Source organism: Platalea leucorodia (assembly GCF_965183815.1).
Source record: "Platalea leucorodia genome assembly, chromosome: 11".
In the NCBI taxonomy this organism is placed as follows: Eukaryota; Metazoa; Chordata; class Aves; order Pelecaniformes; family Threskiornithidae; genus Platalea; species Platalea leucorodia.
In genome coordinates, this window is record NC_138833.1 from 5804714 (window position 1) to 5820112 (window position 15399).

The 15399-nt window shown below is 45.8% G+C and overlaps 1 protein-coding gene across 3 annotated transcripts in view; it reads left to right on the plus strand.

The window, feature by feature from the left end:
* The window catches only part of KCNIP1 (potassium voltage-gated channel interacting protein 1), a gene marked incomplete at both ends in the record, with an annotated part of 442925 nt that overhangs the window by 160616 nt on the left and 266910 nt on the right, over positions 1-15399 (plus strand). The gene's annotated exons all lie outside the window — the stretch shown is intronic.

Here is a 15399-nt window from a genome sequence, read left to right on the forward strand (position 1 = left end):
CGTGTATGACGGGGAGAAACTCAGTGGCTCCATAGGCAGAGCACTTGCAGAAGAGACCTGTTTATTCCCAAATCCCATGCTTTGTAAAGCCTTTGAGGAGGGAATAAAATGTAGATACACAGCAAATTCTTCCCAATACCTTGTGGTTTCTTTCTCAGAAAGTATTGTTAGGGTATTGTTGCATATTCAGTAATCCAACACCAAGTGTGCAGTACTAATGATGTGTGTTTTATAAAGATTATCAAGAGGGGGGAAAAAATTAGGATGTTTTCATAAAGAAGGGGATGAGGAGAAGCTCATGAAAAATGAGAAAGCAAGCAGTAATCCCAGGGATTTTAATCCTTAAATCCATAAATATTGGCTGTGAAATGCTGATTTTTCAGGAGGTCTGGTTTGTGTAGTGTTTGCTTGAGCTTTGCTCAGTTTCCTTCAGGGTTAATTCAAAAATTTCAGGGTGCTGCTGAGCAGAAAGTTGAAAGCACTGTCAGGGGCACGTCTATACCGTACAGAATGAGTATTATTTAGAAAACAAGAAGAAAGACTCTAACTTGGGCAAGTCTTCCTGCTATTTGGAAATATTCCCTGCCAGAACCTCTGCATTTAACAGTCTTTCAGTATTTCTAGGGTAGGTCTCTATTTCCACTGGATCTCTTTCTCAGTTCATATATATACTTTTGAATTGCAAGTTGGCATGGATTTTCTAGCAATTTAAATAAAAAAAAGTCTTAGGAAATAGCAAGCATCAAGCAATCACTCTAAAGAGAAACGGGGAAGGGCTGTGCAGGGGATTTGATTGTGACAAGTTTGTGACCAAGTGTAAAATTCTGTGTTCCTTGTAAAAGGCAGGTAGGGTAGGGTAAAATTTTACATTAGAGTGTGTGTACATGGTTTACAGTTCATCTTTATGTGTTATTATAATGCAGCCATATTTGTACAATTGTCTGGGATGTGTATGATATTCTTTAAAAAGCAAGCGTAACTGTATAACTGTCTAAGCATTGAGTCACACTTGCAGCTGTGAGAGTCGTGTTTAGGCGCTGTGAAGTACATGAGAGCTGAACTCGATGCGCTGGGCATGGTGGTTGCTGTGACCCCAAGGGGTGTCTTATCCACCTGCCAGAAACCTGGGAGCTGGATCTGATTTCCACTAAATGTAGGTAATTTTTGGCTGAATGTATTTGTTCTCTACTACTTTGTTGTCTTGTGATTGGCTCCACTCTGTAGTGGATGGAAGAAATTGCTTTTTGTTGGAGTTCACGAGCAGTAAAAATCCAGCATCTGGTCACACAGTTGAACGTTTACAGTGGGATTCAATCTTGCTGATGCCTGCTGGCAGTGGTTGTTCAGCTATATTTATCAAAACTTGTGTTCCCAGAGTTATCTCCTCTTGGCTCTGATGCGTTATCCGTGTGGTATTGCTGGTTAGTAGGACACCCAGTTGGAGAGAGCAAGCTGGAAGAAATTCCTTTGATTTTCTTGGTTATTTTCAAAGCCAGTACAGAATTTCACACCTTTTAGTCACTATTTACCTAGCAGGAAAGAGCATTACAGAACAACACGGCTGGTTTCAGCTGACTTGAGCCAGTTGCAGATGCTCCTTCTAGACCGATGCCCAGAGGATCCCCCGGATCTCCAAATAGGAGCAGCGGAGGCACGTTTGCCGCACGTGCCTGTGGGCTGCTTGGTGTGTTTTACAGTGACTGCAACCACTTCACCTTGTCAGCAATGAAACACTAGTATGTGCTGGGCTTGAATACAAGCTGAAATTGTTCTTTGTCTGTGAGCTAAATAGTAGAAGTCAATCACCGCTACATGATGGATTCCTTAGTGTTGCCCACCTGTTCCCTCAGCACCTCCTTCAGCCCCCGACCATCCTGGCGGCCTCCGCTGGACCATGCTCTGGTGTATCCATGTCTGTCTTGTGCTGGGGAGCCCAAAACTGGCCACGGCACTCTGGATGTGCTCACGCAAGCGCTGAGCAGAGGGGAAGGATCGCTCGTCCCAGTGCTGGCTGCACGGTTGTTGATGCAGCCCGCTGCGGGGTTTGCCTTCGCTGCCAGAGGGCACCTTGCTAACGATGCCTGGGTGTAACTGCTCCATTTGGTATTGTTGTGTCTATCTTTTATTGAGTAAAGTGTTTATTATCTGGTTTATTATTAGATTATCATCTACTATTATCTTATTTATTATTTATTATATTTATCTGTGTGTTTATTTGAATATTTCAGGATTTATGTAGGAGTTAAATACTGCTGCTAAAGCAAGGGCTTGAAGAAATAGTTATAACAGGGCTAGATCCACACCTCTGCAAATACACTGTCACCTTGGTAAATATGTGCTCTTCCAAGTAGTTTGAAGACAATTTGTATAGCCTTTTCTAGCTAAGCAGCTCACACATCTACCTGAAGCTATGTATCTTTGGTGTAATAAACTCAAAGCAAAAACTATGCATGTGCATTGCTTTAAAAATAGGTAAAATAAACAGGTCATGTCTAAAGTGAGGAGTTTCCAGAGATGGGTTAATATCAGTAAGCACGTGGTGGCTCCTGGCAGAGTGGGCTCAAGTGGCCCGTGCTGAACCCTTCCAGCTCCGGTGCAGGACACAGCTCCGCTTGCGCTGCTCCCCCTCGCACCCCGCTCGTGGCTGGGTCCAGGGCGCTGGCAGGGGGACTGGTGGCTGGTTCAGTTATTCCAGCTGCGAGGATATGTTGCAGCACTGTTCAAGAGTACAAGATTTAATTCCTTGTTTTAATGAAAATGGGGAGCCTGAATTAATAAAGGCCAGAGTAGCACAGAAATTGCCTTAAAGTTGAGAGCAGTGGTCCATCAAGTGCAAGACTTTTTCTCTGGGAGCTGACAGTGTTGTGGGTTTGTAGAGGAGGACATAATTCGTTTGGCTTGAATGTGAAAACTTAATCCGATATAATTGGGCATTTTGTCTAGGCAGGTTATGAGCCACGCACCCTGTCCTGCGGGATAAAGATTTCTATTTCTTAGATTTGCAAACCTATCGGTAAAGCTGCAGAAGCTTTCCCTGTTTGCTGGAGTGTCCCTGGGTAGTCTATTGGATTTGTGCCATTTGCTTCGGTAGTGGTTTGGGGCAGTTCCACAGATTATTTGTACATTTCATTAGAAATTATTTCTTCTATCTCCTCAATTGATGGCGTTTTAACTTCATTCACTGCAGGGATTCTTCTTGTCTGCCTTTTCCAGCATTCTGAGTTGGCCTAGTAAAAGATAACACCTCTTTCTACCACGTTTTCTTCACTTGTATCTCAGACAAGCAAAGCTGCGCAGCGTTCCTGGGGTGGTGGTGGAGCCTGGCTGAGGTCCTGAGGGACAAGCTGACCGTGAGTCAGCGACGTGTCCCTGCAGCAAAGGCGGCCAGCAGCCTCCTGGGCTGCGTTAGGCAGAGCATCTCCAGCAGGTGAAGGGAGGTGATGCTTCTCCTCTGCCCAGCACTAGTGAGACATCCACAATGCCATGTCTGGTGCTGGGCTCCCCAGTACAGGAGAGAGGAGGTCTTACTGGACTGAGTCCACTGAGAGGCCACAAGGAATATTAAGTGATTGGGGCATCTGACATACCGGGAGAGGCTGAGAGAGCTGGGGCTGTCCAGCCTGCAGCAGAGAAGGCTCAGGGGGATCTTACCAGAGTGTATAAATACCTGACGGAGGGGAGTAGTGGTGATGGAGCCAGGCTCTTCTCAGTGGTGCCCAGTGACAGGACAAGGGGCAATGGGCACAAATTGAAACACAAGAAATTCCACTTAAACATAAGGAAAAAAAATGTACCGTTAGGGTGACTGGAACAGGCTGTGGAGTCTCCATCCTTGGAGATACTCAAAACCCAGCTGGACACAGTCCTGAGCAACCTGCTGTAGTTAACCCTGCCTTGAGGAGAGGATTGGACAAGATAGTCTTCTGAGGTCCCTTCCAACCTCATCCACCCCCTGGCTCGGGGATTACTGTGACTTTAAAAACCCTAAAGATGTAAGGGCTTGGGGGTGCTGGGAACAGGAAGAAATATTAAGAGCTCGGTACGAACCAAACACTAATGAAGCTGAGAAGAGTGCCTGGTCCTCTCTTAGTAGGTTAGCAGTTAGCGCTTAGATACAAGATTAAGATGGACTTGAGAATTTCAAGTTACTTGTATATCCTCCAGCAAGCATAAGCAATAAAATAATAAATGAGTTAGGGGGAAAAAAAAACCCAAAAACCAAACAAACCCACAACAACACGAAAAGGCAGAGGGCCAGCACAGCAAATAACGTACACATAAGTGCATGTCTGGTTTCTACTAGCTGCAGAAATAGAGATTTTTCATGTGTTTTTACAGTCTGCAGCCAGTCATGACCAAATTTGTGGCTAGAATCAGCCATTTCCATATTCGTCATGGAAACGTTCAGATTAGCAGATTGCTAAAGCAGGGGGGAATTTATTGTTTTGACTGCTTTCCGTAGCTCCACGGTAGTGTGCCGTGGGGATGGTTACACTGCCATTTGTGGGCAAATTCAATTAGAGTAGAAAAGGAAAATCGAGGAATAAGGTATTAGCTATGTTTGCACTTTCTTTTCTCTACACCCCCACTCAGTGAAAGTGAAATATGGCTCAAATGTTTCCCAATACCTCAATCTTGTTGGCCTTAGAGCTACATGCCCAGCTCCTGCCCTGATTGCACCAGCAGAAAGCAGCACCGCTTTCAGCTGGGAATCTGAGTCTGTTGAATGTGAGTATTTTGATCCAAGACCACCCAAGCCTAAACTATCAGCCAAGCCTGACACAGTTGTTTTAATTTCGCAAGAGCTAACAGGGAATTCACTTTGCTTAAAATGTCAGTTGTGAACATTTTTATAGTGACCAATTGCTAGACTTCGTTTTGAAGAAAAGTTTGCTTTAAAATGGCTTATTGTCCAAAAGCATCAGATTTTGTGTCTGACCAGCTGTGTTTTCAAGTGTTTTACTTACCAGGAAACCACTCAACATTGCTTGACTCGTCAGTCTTCGTAAGAATATCTGACTGACCTGAGCTCCTAAGATTGCCAGTCATGGCTGTGCCCTGTCTGTTCCCTGCTCAAAAGGAGAAAAAGTGGTTCAGCGGTGTTTCAAGGAATCGGTCCTGTTCAGCCCTAGACCTGCAGCTGCAGAATGGATGATAGATTTGGGCAGGGAAGCTGCCCTGGTATTTACTTTGCCCAGTACGTACCGTTACAACATAACTTTTTGTAAGCTGTTCAGGGCAGCTTTATTCTCAATAGGCCTTTGAGATTCATCCGGGAGGAGCGACACACTTGCCTTTATCCCTCAAAAATCTGTTCAGGTTTGGCAGAAAGAAAAGCTTTGAAAGTTGCCCTTTTCCTGCTTCTGCTCCTCAAAGAAACTTGACAGCCTGCCACTGTTGTGAACGAATGTGTGTGTCCTGAAGACTCTGACCATACAGCCCCGTGTCCTGGGTATTTTGTCAATAAAGAGAAGATCTCAGTTCCCCGCACGTTTTCCTTCTAGAGCAAGGAGAGCATCCTTCCCCCTGGTTGGAGACCTGAGCCTGCAGGTGTGTGAGTGGATGGAAGAAATGGCTGAATTGGTTGCTCGTGGCTGTGCCCAAGAGCCAGTACACGGCACTGACATCTCATTTTCTCTCGCTAGTCTTTTCTCATCGTCATCTGATAGATTCTGGCAGGTCAGGTACGTGGTCGGCTGCCTGCACTGAAAACTGAGGGTTTGACAGGCAGCTCTTTCTAGGGAATTGTCTTTGTAACGGGTATACGGAACAGCACTCAGCAACAAAACTGTTTGATGTAAGCACTCAATCAGAAGCAATTTGGAAAAAAAATGTGATGACCAATAAGTGTTCGTCAGAATGTGCAGCTTTGCGTGAAACGCTTTGGTTTCTCCGAAGCGCCACAGTGCATGGGAGGCTGCTCGGCGTCACAGTAGCCAAGCATCCCAGCCACGCGGCTGGGACGCGCCTGCGGTGGCTGGCACAGAGGTGCGGGAGCTGTTTGCACCCTGCTTTCCCGTGTCCTCAGCAGCCCTGTGCCAGAGTTGGTGTGAGAGTGGGGTTTGCACAGAGGTGGGTAGGGCTTATGGACTTGTGACTGCTTCCTTTCCTCAATCCCCCATCTTTCAGCCAAAATTTCTTTAGCTCCTGTGCAGTTACTAGCTCTAAATTTCTTCCCTTGCCTCTCGCTTTGTTTCCTGCTGGCTTCCCTGGAAATACATCCTGGCAGCGAGGCAGAGGGATCTCAAATAGCTGGTCTTAAGAATGGATAGTACTGATTAAATTAAAATAAGTTATGTGTGTCCCTGATTGCTTCCCACAGGCACGCAGCACCTGCCTGAAGTGCTGTAGTCAGACGCAGCTTGGAGGTTTGGAATGAACAAAAATGGATGGAGGAAAGTACATTACATAGCATGTTATATGTTATGTTGTATTAGCGTACGCGTGTGCTTATTTGCTGCCCTTGGCTACAGGTACTATGTGCCGCTCAAAGAGCAGCACATCCACGCAGAGCCATGAAATCCCACCACAAAAGGGGTTATTGGAGATTTCAGCTTCGTACGCCAGTAGGCTGCAGTGCTTTGAAGTTTCTTTTTGTTCCACAATAATCCAAAAGGGTAAAACAGAAAATATTTTCCAACTTTTAACTTCCAGCCTTGGTAATCTCCCAACCTTTATCATCATCAGCTCTTCCAGTGTGAATTACTGGATATTTGATGTTTGGAATGGGCACTAGGAAGCCCTTGGATTTTTGCAACTGTAAATATTTAACACTATAGAAGTGAAAAGCTTGGAATACTTAGCAGAGATTTGGCCTATTCCCAGCTTTGCAGTGGTTAATGTCACCAAATATGTAAACAGGCGTCAGTTAAGGTTGTACACATTTTTTGAGGAAAAACTTATCTATAAAAAAGCAGACCAAGATCAACCAAAGCAAGTTATAAACTCATGCTGATTTTGGTCAAATGCGAGGGGAAAAATAAAGATGTTTTATTTCTCCTCTTATAAACCTAACTTTCTTCTACATTTGCTTATTTTAATATTTATTTAAGCTTTACTAAAAACCCTGAAGATTTACAAATTTTTCAAAAATGATATGATGTATTTTTTTGAGCTGAAATAACTTATTAATCAAAATTTATATTAATTGTGGTTATTCACCAACACTTTCAGAACACTTTATTGGCTTGTAATTTTATTGTAGTTTTAGATGTGAATAGAGCAGTGTAACTGCTAAAGGACTCCCTCCGTTGCGGTAGGGGACAGACCTGGGTATTTATGTCAAGTGCCATGTTTCTTATTCAAAATCATTACCCAGAGAACGCAATGGCACAGTGATGCAGAAAGTTTGGGTACCCGCTCAGGGTCTCTGAGTTATGTTGCTGCTCACGCTGTGGCTATTTGCAAGGTAAGAAACCTCTGCATTTCTCTCTGCGAGTGTTTCCCAGCGGGCGCAGGGTCCTCTAGGCACCCCACGTCCTTCCCTGCAGGAAGGTACCAAAATGCATGGCAGGGGTCTTATCCAGCTGGGCAATGCAGGTTAGAGCTCTGTGGCACCACAGCAGCATTTCTGACCAAAATATATTCCAGGTTCTAAGCAAGGTATTTAATTTTTCCCCTTTTATTCATTTTGTGATGCCCCAGGGAAGGGGAATAACTGTTATTGTGAGATGGATTATACTTACCAAATAAAAAATTATTAAAGGTGTAAACTCTATCTACGTTTTCAAAATAGACGAGTCATAAATGAAGGAAACCATGCCCAGATGTCATCAGTCTGCGTGGCTGTCACTGTGGGGTGATGTCTTTGGTCTGGACTGAAAACAGTACGGATAGCAGTCAGTTAATTTCTAACTGCATTTCATAAAAATGGGGATGTAACTCGTGCCGGCACTGCCGGGATAGGGAGGGTATGGTGGGGCTAGCCTGAAGAGTTGAAACCAACCACAGCAGAAATGAGGCGAAGTTCCCAGGGAGCAAGCGTGGCTGGCGGAGGGGCAGGGAAGGACGGCGTGCCAGCGGACAGCGGCTGGCAGCAGGAGCTGCCCGGGAGGCTGCGCTTGTACCCGCAGGGCGGGCTGAGGGAGGCAGCCCAGGCCGGAGGGGAGCTGCCCCAACCCGCCTGTGGTGCGGGCAAGTTTTAAGGAAGACGTGAACTGGATAACAGAGCCGTCCTTTCCTGGCAGAGCTCTGCTGCATCTGTTTGGCTTTCCTCAATCCAAACATTGCTTTCTTGACATATTCAACAACTGTAGCTCTTCACACACACCAGTGTTTGCTTTTCTCTTGCTCCAGGAAAAGCCTACTCCCTCCAAGCTCATTCTGTGGGTAGCTAGTTGGGAAGTGCCCACAATTTCCATAGATGGCCACAGCTACGGTCTCTAAAAGCCAACAGGACATTTTATATTGAGGCTGAGAACAGCTAATGGAGAACGTGATTGCGAGGATACGTGTTGTGCTGCCGGAGGCAGGTTTCTAGGAAACCCGAGAGACGCCTGCATCCTTCTGCTGAAGGGTCCTTAGCAGACAGGGAGAGTGTCACCTCGAAAGGGTGAGCTGAATTACGGCGTGTCAGAGATCAGTACTGAACGTCAGGGGCTTTCAGTGCTTTGACAAAATAAATGTTTCTGCCTGTCAAATTTATATGCAGGAAAATATGGATGAAACAAGTCATGTTCACAAGATTTAGCCAGTTAGAGTACGGTTTCAGAAGCGAAGCTCGAGTGTTTTGATAACAATTCTAACTTTGCCTGCCTGCAGCTTGGGGCCGAGATCCCAGGTACATTTTGCCAGCCTGCTGTTGCTTTCTTCTAGTGAGCAATGCTACACATCAGCCCCATAAGTTTTTCTGATTATCAGCTGAAACCTCAGGCAAGGCCCCTGATCTAGCACATCAAACTGCATGAGCTGAGGCTTGCTCTCTGTAGGGTACACTGTTAGCTCCCTGACTGCAAAATCATAGAATCATAGAATCATCAAGGTTGGAAAAGACCCTTAAGATCATCGAGACCAACCGTTAACCTATCACTGCCAAGTCCATCTGTACCATGTCCTCAAGCACTGTATCTATCCGTTCTTTAAATACCTCCAGGGATGGAGACTCAACCACTGCCCTGGGCAGCCTGTTCCAATGCTTGACCAACCTCTTGGTGAAGAAGTTTTTCCTAATGTCTAACCTAAACCTCCCCTGGCGCAGCTTGAGGCCGTTTCCTCTTGTCCTATCACTCGTTACGAGGGAGAAGAGACCGACCCCCACCTTGCTACAGCCTGCTTTCAGGTAGTTGTAGAGAGCGATAAGGTCTCCCCTCAGCCTCCTCTTCTCCAGGCTAAACAACCCCAGTTCCCCCAGCCGCTCCTCATAAGACTTGTGCTCCAGACCCTTCACCAACTTCGTTGCCCTTCTCTGGCCACACTCCAGCACCTCGATGTCCTTCTTGTAGTGAGGGGCCCAACACTGAACACAGCACTCGAGGTGCGGCCTCACCAGTGCCCAGCACAGGGGCACTATCACCTCCCTGTGGGGAGGGATGATGTGGGGTGCCAGCACAGCAGCTGTGGGGAAGGGCATTTTCCCTTAGGGAAACCGTTGCATCCCGTGCAGGTGAACCCCGTAACGAAGCGGGGAGCATCAGCACCTCTTTGCGCTCTTAATCCTCACAGTTCAAGGGACTTGCGCATTGCTGTCTGAACTGGGAGCAGCACTTGAAAAAAATGGGAAGCAGGAAACTTTTGTGTCAGTGCAGAGAGGATTGTTGTCTGCTGAGCCTAATAAGCCAGCGTAATTGAATGGGCATGCTACTTTACACGCTTTGCTGGGAGGGTCAGACGTGACCCCAAACTGTGATACTAGCACCCCAAGAACCGAAAGCATGTCCTTGTGTGGATCTGAATGCCTGTAACATGGTGTTTGTTTTTATCTAAAATTTTAATATGTGAGCTGACAGAAGGTCTCATTTTGCAGTCCTGTGCATACAGAATTAGCCAGGCTGCAGGCAACTACACAAAGAGCTGCATTAGGGCATGAGGAAAATCCTGCCTGAGTGGACATTTGTATGTGCCAAAGGATGGGTAAAGGCAAGTGTGTGCCGTTCTGCAAAGGGAATCTGGTCCCACAAGGTCCGTTCCTGTTTGTGTAGGCAGCAACCGGACCTGCATGCAGAGCAGGTTTGGTGCTGGGACAGAAAGCCAACCAGAGACTGAGCTTTCAGGAAAGTGCCTTTCATTTCCAGGGCTTTAAGGCATCAAAAGGGGCTATTTCCAATAGCAATTTGGCATCATCTACTTGACAGGAGTGAGGACATCGCAGCCGAGCTACTGCCCTATCATTTCTAATCATCTCCGTGATGGAGCACTGGGCTGCACATGGCTCACTGCAGCCTTCCCAGGAAAGTACGCTGTCAAACAAAGGGAATTCTCTGATCAGGCATTTTCTGGGCAATGCCATCAGCTAGAGCACTTTACATGGCTACATTTGCATTTTTTTTAGCTGATACTGCCTTTTCTCTTCCCTCTGTCCTGACTATTGATGGAGGTAAAGTACTTGCAGTTCAAAAGTTCACGCACTGCAGGAAATCAGAGCGCCGCGTGCTTTCCTCGGTCGCTGGCTGTTGCTGCTGTTCAGCAATGCACAAGAGAGAGCACAGCAATGTGCCGTTTTGAATGTCATCCGCAGCCCAACTCATAGATAGGTGAATGGCGTGTAAGTTAAAATGTGGTGCTGTAGCTGTTGGAGCAAATGTACTCTCGTATTCTGCATACCATGGGTTTGTAAAACCTACAAAGCAAATTAGTTGTTAGACTCAAAATTTGGTCCAAACCTGAAACTTTCCTTTACCCCACAGAGTTTGTGAGATGTTTTGGAAACTGGAAATGCTCTGACTTGGAATGAATTTTGTCTCATCTCTTTGCATTGTTTGTTTTCAGCAAAACTGTGTCCCTTTAGAGTTGCTGCCTGGAAATTACTGATAGTGGGGAATTAGCTGGTAAATGTTGTTCTTAACCTCCATCAGGATCGAAATGGGACAGACAGTTGTTAGAAGCTGCTGGGGTGTGAAGTTAGCAACTCAGGCCCGTGATCCCATGCTGCCTCTGACATCTCAGCTCTGATCACTCAGAAAACACAAAGCCTCCCCCTCCTGCCTTGGCCGCTTCCCCTTCACCCCGCTGCGCTGCTGCTTTCGCCTCGCTTTCTGCTCGAGCTCCAGCAGCGCGGGAGCCGAGGCCAAGCTAATGGCCCTGGCAGAGCTGGGAAGCGCAGGTGCAGCTTTGCTTCTCTGCTTTAGCGTTGCATCTGGCATTTCTGAGGGACGTGCTCCTGCTTGGACACCAGTGCCTTAAAATGCTCTGCATGGTTTATAGTCAGGCCCTGTGTTTTCAGTTAATACGCCTGAATTTTATGTGTAAAAATAGCTAAACAACTATAAGCAAATACTAGAGGCATTTGCATATCCCGTAATGTTTTTCACCTGCAAGAATGTTTCAAGCTCTACTGAATTCCTGCAAGAACAAGCAGCAAGGAGCGAGCCTTTGATCACCTCCCTGGGTTTCTGTGAAGAGGTGCTTCTCTGCAGAAGCCTGCACAAATTGTACTCATTTGCTTAATGGGTGCGTTTCTGTCCTGTTAGGCATGAACATAAAGCAATCTGTTTAAAGAGCTTCACTACCCTATAAATCAAACTTCTGAGGCAGGATGAGGTGGGGGGGGATGATGCTGCAGGAGATCTGATTCCGTCTGTGCTTTCCCTGTGACCTGGCGCTGGGTCTGTGTGTCAGCACCCGCTGCTCTGCCTTTGCTGGTGTGAGGTTCGGCGCCCTTGGTCACCCTCCGCAGGTTGCTGTCCTTTTTTGTGGACGACTGTTAGAGCTGTAGAGTTTTGCCGAAGTTAATTGCTTGTCACTTGCCTGCTTGCTGTGATTTAGTTTTATTGTGTTTTGTTAAGCGTTATGAGAGAGCTACCAAGCATGTGAGATTTAGGAGAGTCAGAGGTCAAAGCTAAGGCATCGTTATTCATGTTGTGAGTGCTGTTTCCAGTGTCAGACAGCACAGAGACCACCCTGCCGAGTACCACGCGAGGTGGACGTTGTGCACGTGGATTTGCTGTGGACGGGGCATTTGGCTCAGGAGCTTGCTGTGGCTGTTGCCAGTGGCGAAGGGCAAGGCTGACATTAAGCAGCTAGTCTGATGCAGCATTCACCTGCAGAAGCTTTTCTCTGTGGAGCAATGCTCCCAGTCTTAGTCAGCTGGTAGTCACTGATGTTACGTGACAGCGATAGGATGGCTGGAATAAGAAAGGCCGCTTTTGAAGAGCATGTCCCAGAGATGTTGCCATCGTCTTCTGTAGTGTCACCACCTGCTTTGCTTTCTGCCAGCAACTAGTAGATTTGATGTCGCTGGTAGTTTTGGGGCTGCGCTTCAAGAGGCTGACAGTGCTGTGGACAGGCTACATGGTGCTGAGAGAGCTACAGGCATAGGTTTCTTCCCAAAGTGGGCAGGGAAATGGTTGTCCCCCATCCTGTCACAGGAGTTGTGATCCTTTCCAACAGTTCAGGAGAGCTTGGTTCCTCCACACCTCTTGGGTTTAGGAAATCTTTTACTGGATACGTGGACAGAAGAGAATGAACCAGTTTCATCCTCTGTAGTTGAAGGAACTCAGGACAGTGTGGCGGTTCTTGTAATACTGCGAGATTAAGCAACGTTGCAGTGGAACAGCTTGGCCGTCTCCCATCGCTACCTGTCAGGTGCGGTAAGGGCCTGCGCTGTTCTGTACCAGGTCTGGAGGGACAAGCGAGATGTCCCGGGGGGTGAGTAGGAGATGCTCCCAGCATGCTGAATAGCTGGAGGAGGTGCTTCTCGCGCAGGGGAAGGGATTTCCTGCAGTGATGTTTTGAGACCAGGAATAGGTGTGGACAGCAGATGTAGGGCACCAACGAGAACGTTTGTGGCCATTAAGAAATGGGAATATTTGAGTGTGTCCTGGTGTGGGAATGGACAGAGAAAGCTGGGAACCTGCAGAGGCAGGCTGGGCCACGTGTGCATGGAAATCAGCATCGCCTTCCTGAGATCTCTCTGTGTCGTTTACCATAAAAAATTGTTCAGACTGAACAGAACTCAGCAGCAACTGCTCGAATCCTTATGTTTTAAATTCTCTGTGCATTTGTGAAATGTCTCCTTAATCTGATTCAGGGCAATGTACCCTTAGTCAAGTGGAAGTTACCTCAAGCTAAGTGACAGGATGAACTAATGTACATTTTCTATTTTCCTCCTGTTTCCCTGATTTTCTGAGTGTGATCTTTCAGTAAATAGCATTTTGGATCTTAACCTGTTTGCTGCTGTGAAAGGTGGTGTGAAGGAACCTGCAGCGGGGAGACAGCAGCTCAGACAGAGATGGAGGCGTTAGTGTCTATGCTGGAGAAGACAGCAGAGTATGACTGAAATAAATTCTAACAAAGTTAATATTAAGGTGGTTTCTAGGTCTGGTTCCCAGAGAACAATGCATTTGTTAACCAAATATTTCTTGTACTAGTAAGAGAGCCTCAAATTTATTTGCATTTCATGGTCCACATAAATGTGGATACGCTGCCAAAATTGGCTCTTTCCCTCTTCTGTTTTCATTGTAGGCATTCCAGAAAATGGAGCAAAACGTTTTTCCCTGCTGTTTGGTTCTTTGTTTCATGAATATGTATTTCTGGGACATGCGCTCCTGGAGCATGCAGCCGAGTGCACGTGCCTGGAGTCTTGGCAGGCTTGTGTAGCTTTGAAGCAGAGAACCTAAAGCATAAATAAGGTATTTGCAGAATTAAAGAGAATTTAGAGGAACGTCAGTAGAGATTTTAAATTCCTGTGAATAAGTTCAGTCTCAAAACCAGAGATGAGTTTTCACCTGCCTTCTGCTTCCATCTTAGAGCTCTTTATTGGACTGCAATAGGAAAGGAGATATTTACAGAATGAAACTGCTCACAAATGTGAAGAAAATCACTTCTGTTACTGTTTTCTGTTGATGTTCACTGTAATGCAGTTTGCTGCTGACATCCCATCACAGAAGGGATTTATCGGCGAACACTTTTGGGTGGTAAACCTGCTGACACGTGGCAGTGTAGGGGAACACTGTAAATAAGTTGGATAGCTTTATTTTTGCAGCACTCTAATTAGTCACCCTTAACACCTCCATAAAATAGAAATGTGGATTTGTAAAATCCAGCCCCCAAAATCTCCTTGCTTCCCAGCTGGAGCATACGCAGGATTCTCAATTTGAACATCTCAAGCTGGCACGTGTCTTGTTTTCCCTGAGCCTCAGCTTCTAAACTTCAGCAAGGATAGGAAAAATGTTAGCCTGCCTTTTACAGCATCCTCTGAGTCTAGGAGAAAAGTTTGAAGGCGTGAACTAATTGCCCAAGAATTCAAGTCTTGTGGAGCTTGATTCAGCCTAGAAATTCTGGGGCTGGCTCTGCCTCAGGTGCAGCTCTCTTCAGTGAGTCCCTTCCCATTTACTCTGGAGTTGCACGCTTTGGTATTGCAGGTGGGCAGAGAGAAGATGAGTATACAGGTTAATTTACAGGCTCGTGCTCCCCTTGGTGGCAATAACCTACTTAAAGGAGGGGAAGCAACTCGCTGGGTAGAAATGTATTCTGTTTGAGAGCTTCCCCTCCAGCAGCCTCCACAAGTTCCTTTAAAGCTAAATAGGACATCTCCTTCTGTGCAAGGGTGGCAGGCAGAAGTAGGACAGGGTTTTGTCCTTTTGAACTATTAATACAGATCACAAAATTGTACCAAAAGATATGGAAACTTTTAAAAATATGATAAAACTATGGAGATAATTTATTTTTTATTACAGCTAATATTGTATTTGGTGTAAAACACAAAGTGTGTTTTGATATCTTCCTTCCCTGGTGGAAAAGAGAGCGAAAAGGAGAATCCAAATTCATTCTCGATTAAAACCTCTTGAACCCTAGATGTCTTTTTTCCCCTGAAAGGTACTGTTCAAAAAAGACATTTTTTATTTCTAAAGCCCAAAGAAAAAAGAAAGTCTGGCCAGCCTAACTGAGCACACACTGCTACTGTCTTCTGAAGGAGTTTTAGCAAGTGTGTGGGATGATAAATCACCCAACATCAGCCTTGGCGCCTGTGCAGGGTTGAAGAGGAATACAGCTTCACTCTCATGTATCCATTTTCTCCTGCACGAGGAAGAAATCATCATATCAGCTATTTTAAAAGAGCTTCTCCATGTACAATGTCTATATGATTTACAGAATGATTTAAATATCTGTAGATACAAGCTCTCCAAGGAATTTTGTCTATTATGACTCAGGCCTTATATTGTAAATTTCTCTGTAATTCTCAGCTTTCACTGAAGGATCCACAAAACTTAAAATATTTTCAGTAATTAATTGTAAATATTAGCT